At 42.9% G+C, this 10,410-nt stretch overlaps 1 protein-coding gene across 3 annotated transcripts in view; it reads right to left on the minus strand.

Moving 5' to 3' along the window:
- Positions 1–10,410, minus strand: part of LOC111168723 (uncharacterized) — a 567,745-nt gene that overhangs the window by 476,074 nt on the left and 81,261 nt on the right. The window lies entirely within an intron of this gene.

The raw sequence follows: 10,410 nt of genomic DNA on the forward strand, positions 1-10,410 counted from the left end.
GTGGGGAAGAAACAAGCCACCATTAAGGGACCTCTTTTGAGAATATGGTGAAAATTACACACGTGCACACTACATTTTGCACACACTTTCATGGGCTTCACAAACCTCCTTGAGTATTGTCTCAGTCCACTCAGGCTACTGCAGCAAAATACCATAGACTGAGCAGCTTAAACAACAGACATTTATGTTCTTGTGTTCTTGGAGGCTGGGAAGTCCAAGATCAAAGTGCCCTCCGATTCAGTGTCTGGTGAGAGGCTGCTTCCTGGTTTGCAGATGGCCCCCTTCTCACTGTGTCTTCTCATGGCTAAGAGAGAGGGAGGGAGCAAGCTCTCTGGTGTCTCTTCTTATTAGGGCACTTATTCCTTCATGGGGGCCCCACTTTAATGGCCCCATCCAAACCTAATCACCTCCCAAAAGCCCTACCTCCAAATACCATCACATTGAGGGGGTAGGGCGTCAACATATGAATTTTGGAGGAAGACAAACATTCAGTCCATAGTAGGTGTATCTCTGCAAATCTGCTGCCTTAAGCATAGAAGGGGATAGGAATGGGTACACACACACATACATACATATGTACATACATAGATATATATACCGTACACACACGTACACACATATACACAAACATACATATATATATATATATATATATATATATATGAGAGACCCCCCTCAAGGTACCTTCCAGCTCTCAAATTGATCTTCCTAAAACTTTCACCCCAGCACCACTCCACCTGGCTCAGAATTAGTCAGCTCATCCTCTTCCCCAGGTAAAGGTCAAACTGCATCTACTGTGCACAGGAACCTTCAGGCTCTGTCACCCACGGCTGTCAATCCAAAGGGCCAGATTTACACTCGGTGCCGTCTGGGCTCTCATTAACCTTGAATCACCTCCTCCTACACAGAGCCATGACATTTAAAATCCTATCAAAGTCGTCTAAAACAACCATCAGATTGAACCTTTGGGGGATAAAATAAATGACCCATGAGCCCAGGATGAGAAGGAAAGAAAAACAGGCCCTAAAGAAGTAAGGACTCTAGTGAAAGCATCGCTCACAACATATCACTTTGTGTTGGTGTCTGTCTGTGGTACACCCGGAACTGAATGAGGTTCATCAAATTGAGCCCTTTAAATGTAATTTTGGTTCTGAATGCCACCTTGAAAATGCCGACCAATCGAAATTTCCAAGAAGGTATATTGCAATTTTTAATGGGTTTCAATAAGTGTTATACAAATTCCAAAGACTTTGGTCTTATTTTGTAAAAAACAAATGATGATCCATATAGGCCACTGTAAAAGTGACTGTTTCTCCAATATTTTTATACTGCATCAAATATGTCTCTTTCCCCAGCCAGGCTAGTGGGAATCACTTATACTTATTCATTGGTTGAAAATTTATTGAGAACCTACTATGTGTCAGATGATGTGATAGGTTCTAGGAATACAAGGATAATAAAAACTGGCTTCTATCTTAAAGAGCCTCCCTTTCTTATTACAGTGTAACAGGCATTTCTTGGGGTGTTGGGAGAATATTTAAACACCTTTGTTGCCACAGTTGCCTTTGGAAGACAAGGGGACACATGACCATCCCTTTGTTAAAAGTGGGGTATTCTAGGCACCAAGCTCAGGCACCATTGCAGGAAACAGTCGTATGGGGATAAATGCCGTGATAGTGCCATGTTCACAGTACAAGCTCTAGAAGGACTGAAAAGGGCCTGACAGAATAGAGGAGGAGATGTTTTGATGGGGAGAACATTCTAGGCAGAGGAAAAGGCACGAGCAGAGACGTAGTGGTACAAATGTGAATGTGGTTTAGGGAGTACTAAATGCAGCACGGTGTTGTGTTGGAAAGATGAGCCTCAGTCCTGCCATTTGCTAACCTCATGGCCTTGAATAGATCATCTGACTTTCAGAACCTCAGTTTTCTTATCTGTAAATTGGGATAATTATCCCTATTCACAGATATGCTAAGACGTTTTGATGAAAATTTATATAAAAATGATTTGCAAATTTGATGAGCTCTACAAATGTCAGTTGTGCTTGTCTTTCACTATTAAGCCTATTATTTCTTTTTTAATCATGAGAAATAGACTCTCAGAAGAGATGTCATAGGCCACCTGGCTCAACTCACTCAGATAACAAAGCTGGAGCCCAGCGAGACGGTCGCCAGCATCACCATCAACAAGAGCAAAAGCTTCAGCTGAGCACCATGGTTGCCATCGTCACCATTTTTGAGTAATTTCTGCATCCCAGCTTCTTTCCCAAGGATTTTATTTACCTTGCCTCATTTACAACAACCCTATGTTAGCAGTACAGTAATTACGTCCATCTGATAGAGGAAGAAACTGAGGCTTGTCTAGCCACCCAGAGTTTAAAATGGCAAAGTCAGAAATCTGAACCCAGGTCTGACCCGTGATCCAAGCCCTTCAGGTTAAGCGGTAAATGCCTCTTCTGCTGTCCTTTTCTTCCTTTCTTCTCTCACTCTTTTACTTCCCTTCCCTACATGAATGTAGACCACTTCTAAACACCCAGGCTTTTCAAGGAGGTACTTTTCAAGGAGGAAGTGAAGGGAGGGAAACTGGCAGACAGGCCCCCAGCTGCAAGTGTCTGAGCCCCATGTCACCTGTGGCCAGGAAAGCACCACGGGACACAGAAGAAGCCTCTCCCCAGAATTAGGGCTCGCGCTGGAAGCAGGAGCTGCGCAGTGGGAGCTCCGAGCAGATGGCCGGAGAAGCTGGCTGGGCAGGAACCTTCCCGACCCATTAGCGGGAACAGTGCGGCGCACCCACGGTGGAAGTGGACAGAGGGGCTCGGCAGCGCTCGCCTGCTCTGCTTTTCACGACTCGCTCAGTGCTCCTTCGCTTCCTGCGGGCGCTCCTCCTAGGTTACCTGCTTCCTCCTGACACACCTCTTTTTGTTTGTCCCACCACGTTTTTACTTCTGGAGTGGAATCATTGCCTCCCTTTCTTATTACAGTGTAACAGGCATTTCTTGGGGTGTTGGGAGAATATTTAAACACTTCGTTGCCACAGTTGCCTTTGGAAGACAAGGGGACACATGACCATCCCTTTGTTAAGAGCGGGGTATTCCAGGCACCACGGCATGAATTCGTAGATAAGCGTGGGTCCACAGGAACACAAACCCAAGGAGAAAATAAAATCTATAATCTAAAAGGACACTTGGTTTGGGCACCAGTGTCCCAAAGGATAAGCTATACCCTACAGGTGCATGCCTCTGGGGGAAGACTGGAATCCAGCATTGACTCTGCCATGGATCTATTTCAAATTTCTCTCTTTAGAACCATTGGCAGGTTTAATCCAGCCAACTCTAAATCTCATGAGAACAGTTCCTGGAGAGACCCAGAGCCTGGCACTAAGTACAATAACTCCCAACAGATATTTGTGGAAGGAAGGAGTGAATGAATGAAGACATTGAAGGTCCTAGTAAAAATGTAAATATGTCGTGCAAGTGGTACAGGAAGGGCAGTCATGAGGCCACACTCCCCACCAAGAATTTGGAATTGCCCTCTGAAAATGAAGTATGCAAGTGATAGTGAGAAAATATAGACTCTAACCAGACTTGGTTTGTCTGACTTTCTCTGGGAGAGAAATCATTTATATGTTACATGCCAATTCCAGTCAGTTGACGGTGGTCCCTGGAATGCTGTGTAGAGGAGGACTTTTGAGGCTTCCTCTGAGCCCAGTGGGAAAGAAAGCCATGATCAATTAGTAATATCAGCCATGCAAAGAGGTGGGGATTGATGGCAAGGACAGCATATACTTGCCATCCCTTTATTGACACATCCAAAAAACTGTTAATCAGAAGTGGGATTGATCAACCACAGAAGAATGGATAAGGGGGACCACTGAGCAGATTAGACACTGCCCAAGAGAACCCTAGAGCAAGCATTTCCCTTATGTGGAAGGGCATGAAGCAGACGCACGTCATTAAGTATACTTACCACCCTAGCGCTGATTCCAGATTTACCAAGCAAACTCTTATTTGCCTTCCCATGTAACATGCCTTTAGGGAAAGAATATCCTGGGTCAGGACACACTTAAGAGTCAAGTGGCCAGTTCCCTTGACATTTACAGTTCTTGGTGGAGATTAAGAGGATATCTTTCTGGTTTCATTGATTACTCTCTGCAGACTAGGTTCATGTGTGCCCATCCCAGAAAGATGAATCTGCACTCAGGGTAAATTAAATCACTGGCCATTGTTGATTGAGCACAACCTCCAGCTCAGCTCTCCCCCGTGAAGGCCAGGGGGTGGGGCTGAAAGTTCCAAACCTCAAATCACATAGTTGGTCCTTCTGGCAACTAGCCTCCCCACTTCCTCTAAGAGTCACCTTATTAGCATAAACTTAGGTATGGTTGAAAGGGTTTTACTATGGATAACAAAAAACACCCCTCATAGCTCTATCACACAGACATTCCAAGGGCTTTAGGAGTAGGAGCTGTGTGCCAGGACCTGGGGATGAAGACCAAATATATATTTATTATTATATCACAATATCAGAGGTGCAGAATAGCATGGGAGCAAGTAATACGTTTGAGCTATGCAAGCACATCAGAGAAGGTTTGCCTAAAGCAGTGATGAGAGCTGAGACCTAAAGGGTAAAAGCAGTTGTCCGATGCAAAGAGTGTAAGAAAGTATGCTTCATAGGGAAGGAAACAGCTTGGTGAAGGCTTTGTGGTAGGAGGAGCTGCAGGAACACAGGAGGAGGACGGTGCCAGATGGAGCTGGAAAGGGAGGAAGGAGCCAGACCCCATGGGACTTACAGGGCAAATGAAGGATGTTTTTCTTTATTTGGGGAGAGGGAGTGACATGCTTATTACATGTGTGCTGCAGACAACCTCAGTGTGAAGAGTAAATTATCACATCGCATTCACGCATTCAGCATTCCTGGGCCCTGCCCTAGGCCAGCCACAGGGAAGGTGAGCAGAGCTGCCTTCAACAGAAGTCCCTAGACCCTTGACCCATCTTTCCAAGACTGACTCATATCTTGATTACCACATATGTGTATGCTATGCGCAAGAAAAACACGCATTTCCAAAGAACACTTTGGAGAGAAACAACCTGGCTCTATCCCTCACATTCAGAGGCATAGAGAGTTTTATATTGGCTTTTTGCGTTTAATTTATTTTGCAGAAAGAAATTTAAAAGTCTTCGGGATTGGAGGTTTCCTTTGAACTAACATCAAACCACCAAACCTGGTAAGGAAGGTTCAGCCTTGCTTTGATATGCCTCAGCACACACATAGCATTGCTTTTGCTTTGGACATGCAAAGGGAAGGAAAAAAATAGCACTCTGCGTGGTGAATCACTCCTTATTAAAAATAATTAGTGGAGATAGTGCATAAGTCACTTTTAAACCCATCCTTTTCTCTAATTATCCTCTTAAACACATACCAAGACCAATTCACTAAACACTGCTTTGGACATTTTAGAAAAATATCTTTTTACTGTATCCAACAAGAGCTTAAGCAAGAAATTGTTTACACTCAGGCCAAACAAATATGAATTAAACTTTTATTTCCTTGTTTTTAAATCTCACTCCTCTTTTTCACGCTTAAATTGTGTCTGTCATGTTTTAGCTAAGAATTAAATGAACTGCTCCCCCACTACCACCACTCAAGTCCAAGAGTATGGATAGATCCAAAACCGCCATTAAATTCTTGTGGAATTTTATATACTTTTCAGGGGATTAAGCAGAAATTTTGCCCAAAACAGGACAGTGTACCTTGTGGAATAGGTTTTTTAAAAAAAACTAAACTCCAACTTTCCATAAATTCTAACCAATACCAATAAAATCTATTTTATGTTCATGATCATTCTAATCTGGCTCTGCTCCTTACCAACCACATGACCTGCCCAAGTCACTCGACCTGTCTGAGGTTTGGTCTGCTTACCTTTACAATGGGAATAATAATTCAGCTAAGGTTTAAAGACAGTTTCAAAGCAAAAGGTGAAGCTATCAGGCCTGTGTTTCCAAGGAATGCTGGAAATGCGCTGGCTTTTTCAGAACCTCAGTACGTTAACCACGCTCTCTCCTTAGCACACGTCACTCCTGCTGCCCTGAAAAGACAAGCCATGCTTTCCATTGCTTTGTGCCTCTGCAGATGCTCATACCCGCTCTGCCTGAACTTCCCCAACTTCCTTATCTCAAGGGGATCACCCCCTACTCTGGTGTTTTCATGATCTTCCCCCAGCTTATCGCACCATATTATAGTTACTTATTTATGTCCCTGGCTCTCTCAACGTGGGAGGTTTTTCCTTGGGGCAGCAAGAATGTCTTATTCATCCTTATATCCTTAGCCTCTTTCAGATTTCCTGATATTAGAAATGCATTGACAAGAAATGAATGCACGACAATATGTAATAAATCTAGGAAAAACGTGTAAGTTATAGGGAGACTAAAAATTATCATAACATATGTCAAGTTTACTAACTACTGGTTTTGCCTCCATTCAAACATTATGGGCAATTTTAATTAATGGTTGAGCATGAAAGGGTGAGAGCTGCCTTTAACCAAATCCACTCCATCTAGCCACCCTCTGCCTCTCTTATTCTTTCTTGCCCTTTATTTCTTTCCATACTAGAAATAATCCCAACTCATAAGTTTCCTTTTGTTACTATTTTTTTTTCCACTAAAAGTTCTTGATGGCAAGGATCTGTCTGAGTTGCTCTTTGCTGAGGCATAGCTCCTGAAACACAGTAGATTTTCTTTTTTATTTGTTCAGGAAATGAGTGAAGCCAGAAAGTATGAAACAAACTATCATATGGAATCTCTGCGTTCTATCAAGTTATTAAGCTTTCAAGATGATTAAGGAGAGTCATAATCTCAGCTTTGTTGGGACCTAAAGAGGGCCCAATAAATAGGGCCCTTTCTGAGCCAGTTGAGAATTAAAACAAAGGAGCTGAAAAAATCAAAATTTTAAAAACTGGCAAATGACCCCACGGTACTAAACCTCAGAATCATATAAAGTCAACCCCTAATCTCTGGGCAGTCTCTGCTTGGGGGTGGGGAAAGCATCCCTTAAAAAATTATGTCATAGGCTACAACATCATTGTGCTGAGGGAAATAAGCCAGTGACAAAAACACAAGTACTATTATATACAATGGAATAAAAATGAGGAAATCCTACCATCAGCCATAAAAAATGAGGAAATCCTACCATTTGCGATAGTGTGGATGGACCTTGAGGGCATTGTGTTCAGTGAAATTAGTCAGACAGAGAAAGACAAATACTGTATGATCACTTATATGTGGAGGGGTCTCATAACAAAACACAACAAATAACAAACAAAACACAAAAAAGCAAACTCATTAAAAAAAAAAGAGATCAGACTTGTGGATACCAGAGGCAGGGGTTGGAGGGGTAGAGGGAAGTGGTCAAAAGGTACAAACTCCCATTCATAAAATAAATAAGTACTAGGGATGTAACATAAACATGATGACTATCGCTAACACTGCTGAATGATATATAGGAAAATCGTTAAGAATGTAAATCCTGTGAATTCTCATCACAAGGAGAAACTATTTTTTCCTCTTTTTTTCTTTCTTTCCTTTTTATTGTATCTATATAAGAAGATGGATGTAGCTGAATCTCTTGTGGTAATTATTTCATAATATATGTAAATCAAACCATCATGCTGTGTACCACAATGTTCATTGCAGGTCTATTTACAACATCCAGGACATGGAAGCAACCTAAGTGTCCAACGACAGATGAATGGATAAAGAAGATGTGGCACATATATACAATGGAACATTACTCAGCCATAAAAAGAAACGAAACTGAGTTATTTGTAGTGAGGTGGATGGACCTAGAGACCGTCATACAGAGTGAAGTTAAGTCAGAGAGAGAAAAATAAATACCGTATGCTAACACATATATATGGAATCTAAAAAAATTTTTTAAATGGTTTTGAAGAACCTAGGGGCAGGATAGGAATAAAGACGCAGACGTAGAGAATGGACTTGAGGATACGGGGAGGGGGAAGGGTAAGCTGGGATGAAGTGAGAGAGTGGCATGGACATATATACACTACCAAATATAAACCAGATAGCTAGTGGGCAGCAGCCGCATAGCACAGGGAGATCAGCTCCCTGCTCTGTGACCACCTAGAGGGGTGGGATAGGGAGGGTGGGAGGGAGACACAAGAGACAGGAGATATGGGGACATATGTATATGTATAGCTGATTCACTTTGTTATAAAGCAGAAACTAACACACCATTGTAAAGCAATTATACTCCAATAAAGATGTTAAAAAAAAACCCATCATGCTGCACACCTTAAACTTATACAGTGATGTCAATTATTTCTCAATAAAGCTGGGGAGAAAAGAATTATAAAAAATGACAAATTCTGTACAAGTCCACTTACATGAGGTTCCTAGAATAGTCAAAACCATAGAAAAAGAAAGAAAAATGGTGGTTGCCAGAGGCTGGGGAGGAAGGGGAATGGGGAGTTATTGTTTAACAGGTGTGGAGTTTCAGTTTTACAAGATAAAAGAGCTCTGGAGATGGATGGTGGTGACGGTTGTGCATGAATATATTTCAGATCACTGACCTGTACGTTTAAGATGGTAAGTTTTATGTCTTGTGCATTTTACCACAATAAAAAAAATGGAGGAAATTATGGTAGAGAATTGCAGAAGAGGACACAAGTCCCCTGTGGACAGTTAATTCCCAGGAGCAAGGGTGGAAGGGTATGGCCCCAATGCACAGCTTCTTGGTCCACTCACTGCTCGGGGCAGCCCTCTGCCCCCCGCAGGCAGAGAGAGGCAGGAAACAGAGAGGCCAGTAAACAGATGGGGCTCCCAGTCCCTCCCGTGGAGGAAGATGCTAGAAACAGAGAAGTCTCCCTTCTCCCACCCCCCAACTAGCCTTGACTCCAAATACACCTGTTTTCGGATGCTCTCTGCCAAGATTCTGAATTTGGTCACGTGCATTAAGTCAACCAGGTCAATGTTAACGGTTAGAAGAGATAGCAGGCAGCATCACTCTCAAGTCAGTAAAATAACAAGAGGCCCAGGCATCCTAGTTAATTTAGTCATTTTCCATCAGTTTTGGGACCCACAATACTACTGGGTGGTAATATAACTAAGAGAGAAAAAACCTTACAAAATAATACTATCACCTGTTGTCAATCCAGCTTTGGTTTCATGGTTTGTTCTACAGCCTCCGAGCCAGTTTGCTACGTGATTTGATCCAAAACGCTCCCAGCCACTGAGCTGCCAGCGAAGATAAGAACCTTGCCTTTGTGGGCAGAAGCCACCTAGGATAGCCCTTTCTTAAATATTCGAGATGCCCTGTATTGAAGTCATCCTTTTCCTGGATGGCTAAAGGGCCTGAGGAATTCTCTGGAAGCAGTGTTCTCCGGCTGGGAAAGCCAGATAGAGGAAGGCAGGTAGAAAGCGAGGAAGAGACTCTTTAACACTCTTCAAGAATTACTTCTTCAAGATGTCAAAAAGGAGAAACTCTGAACGGCGTTTTCCCCAGACCTCTCAGGCTACTGGGAGCAGATCTTTGTGGAGGGGTTGGGGAGAATTTATCACAAAACAGAGAGAAGGCCCCAAATGTAAATGTTTGAAGATTTGGTCTGGTGCCTGCCTTTTGAGCTCAAAGGGAAAAGTACATGGGGGAAAAGGCCCTTAAAACTACTAGGTAATTTTTTTTCTGCTTTGCCCCCCCCCCCCCCCCCCCCCCCCCCCCGTGTAGAGCAAGCTCTTGGGTTACATCCCAGCCTGGAATAAATCTTCTGGGCTGAATGATAAATCATGGATTGTAATGGAAATCACTATTGACCTTTAAAAGGGCGCTGTCTTTATATTTTCACACTGTGCTGTTTGAAATGTCAACTCAGAATCAGGAAAATAATATACCATGGATTTCTCTCCATACCTCTTATAACAGAGCTTGAAATTGACCTGGGAAACATTGGTATGGGTTTTCTCATTACGGTTTCAGCATCATCGGAAATGGTGATTAATGATTCAGTCTTGGGAACAGCATTGTTAGACATTGTAATTACTTTGAGAATTGTGTCCAAACAGCAACTAGTTTACCCTGTTCATTCCACCCCCCGAGAAATGGATGTATTTCAACCCTCATGTGGTAAAACTTTGTGGTTCTTGATTAAAAGCCTACATAAGATGGGAACATCATTTTCTTGGATTATTGTTTATCTTGTTTACTGTCTTGTCCAATTATTCATTTTTCATTTCTCCTCCCATTTCTTTTTTTTCTTTTTTTTTTTTTGCGGTATGCGGGCCTCTCACCGCTGTGGCCTCTCCCGCTGCGGAGCACAGGCTCCGGACGCGCAGGCTCAGCGGCCATGGCTCACGGGCACAGCCGCTCCGCGGCATGTGAGATCTTCCCGGACCGGGGCACAAACCTG

Source organism: Delphinapterus leucas, chromosome 11 (assembly GCF_059928025.1).
Source record: "Delphinapterus leucas isolate spDelLeu-1000000601 "Yukka" chromosome 11, BTC_Dleu_Yukka2, whole genome shotgun sequence".
NCBI lineage: Eukaryota > Metazoa > Chordata > Mammalia > Artiodactyla > Monodontidae > Delphinapterus > Delphinapterus leucas.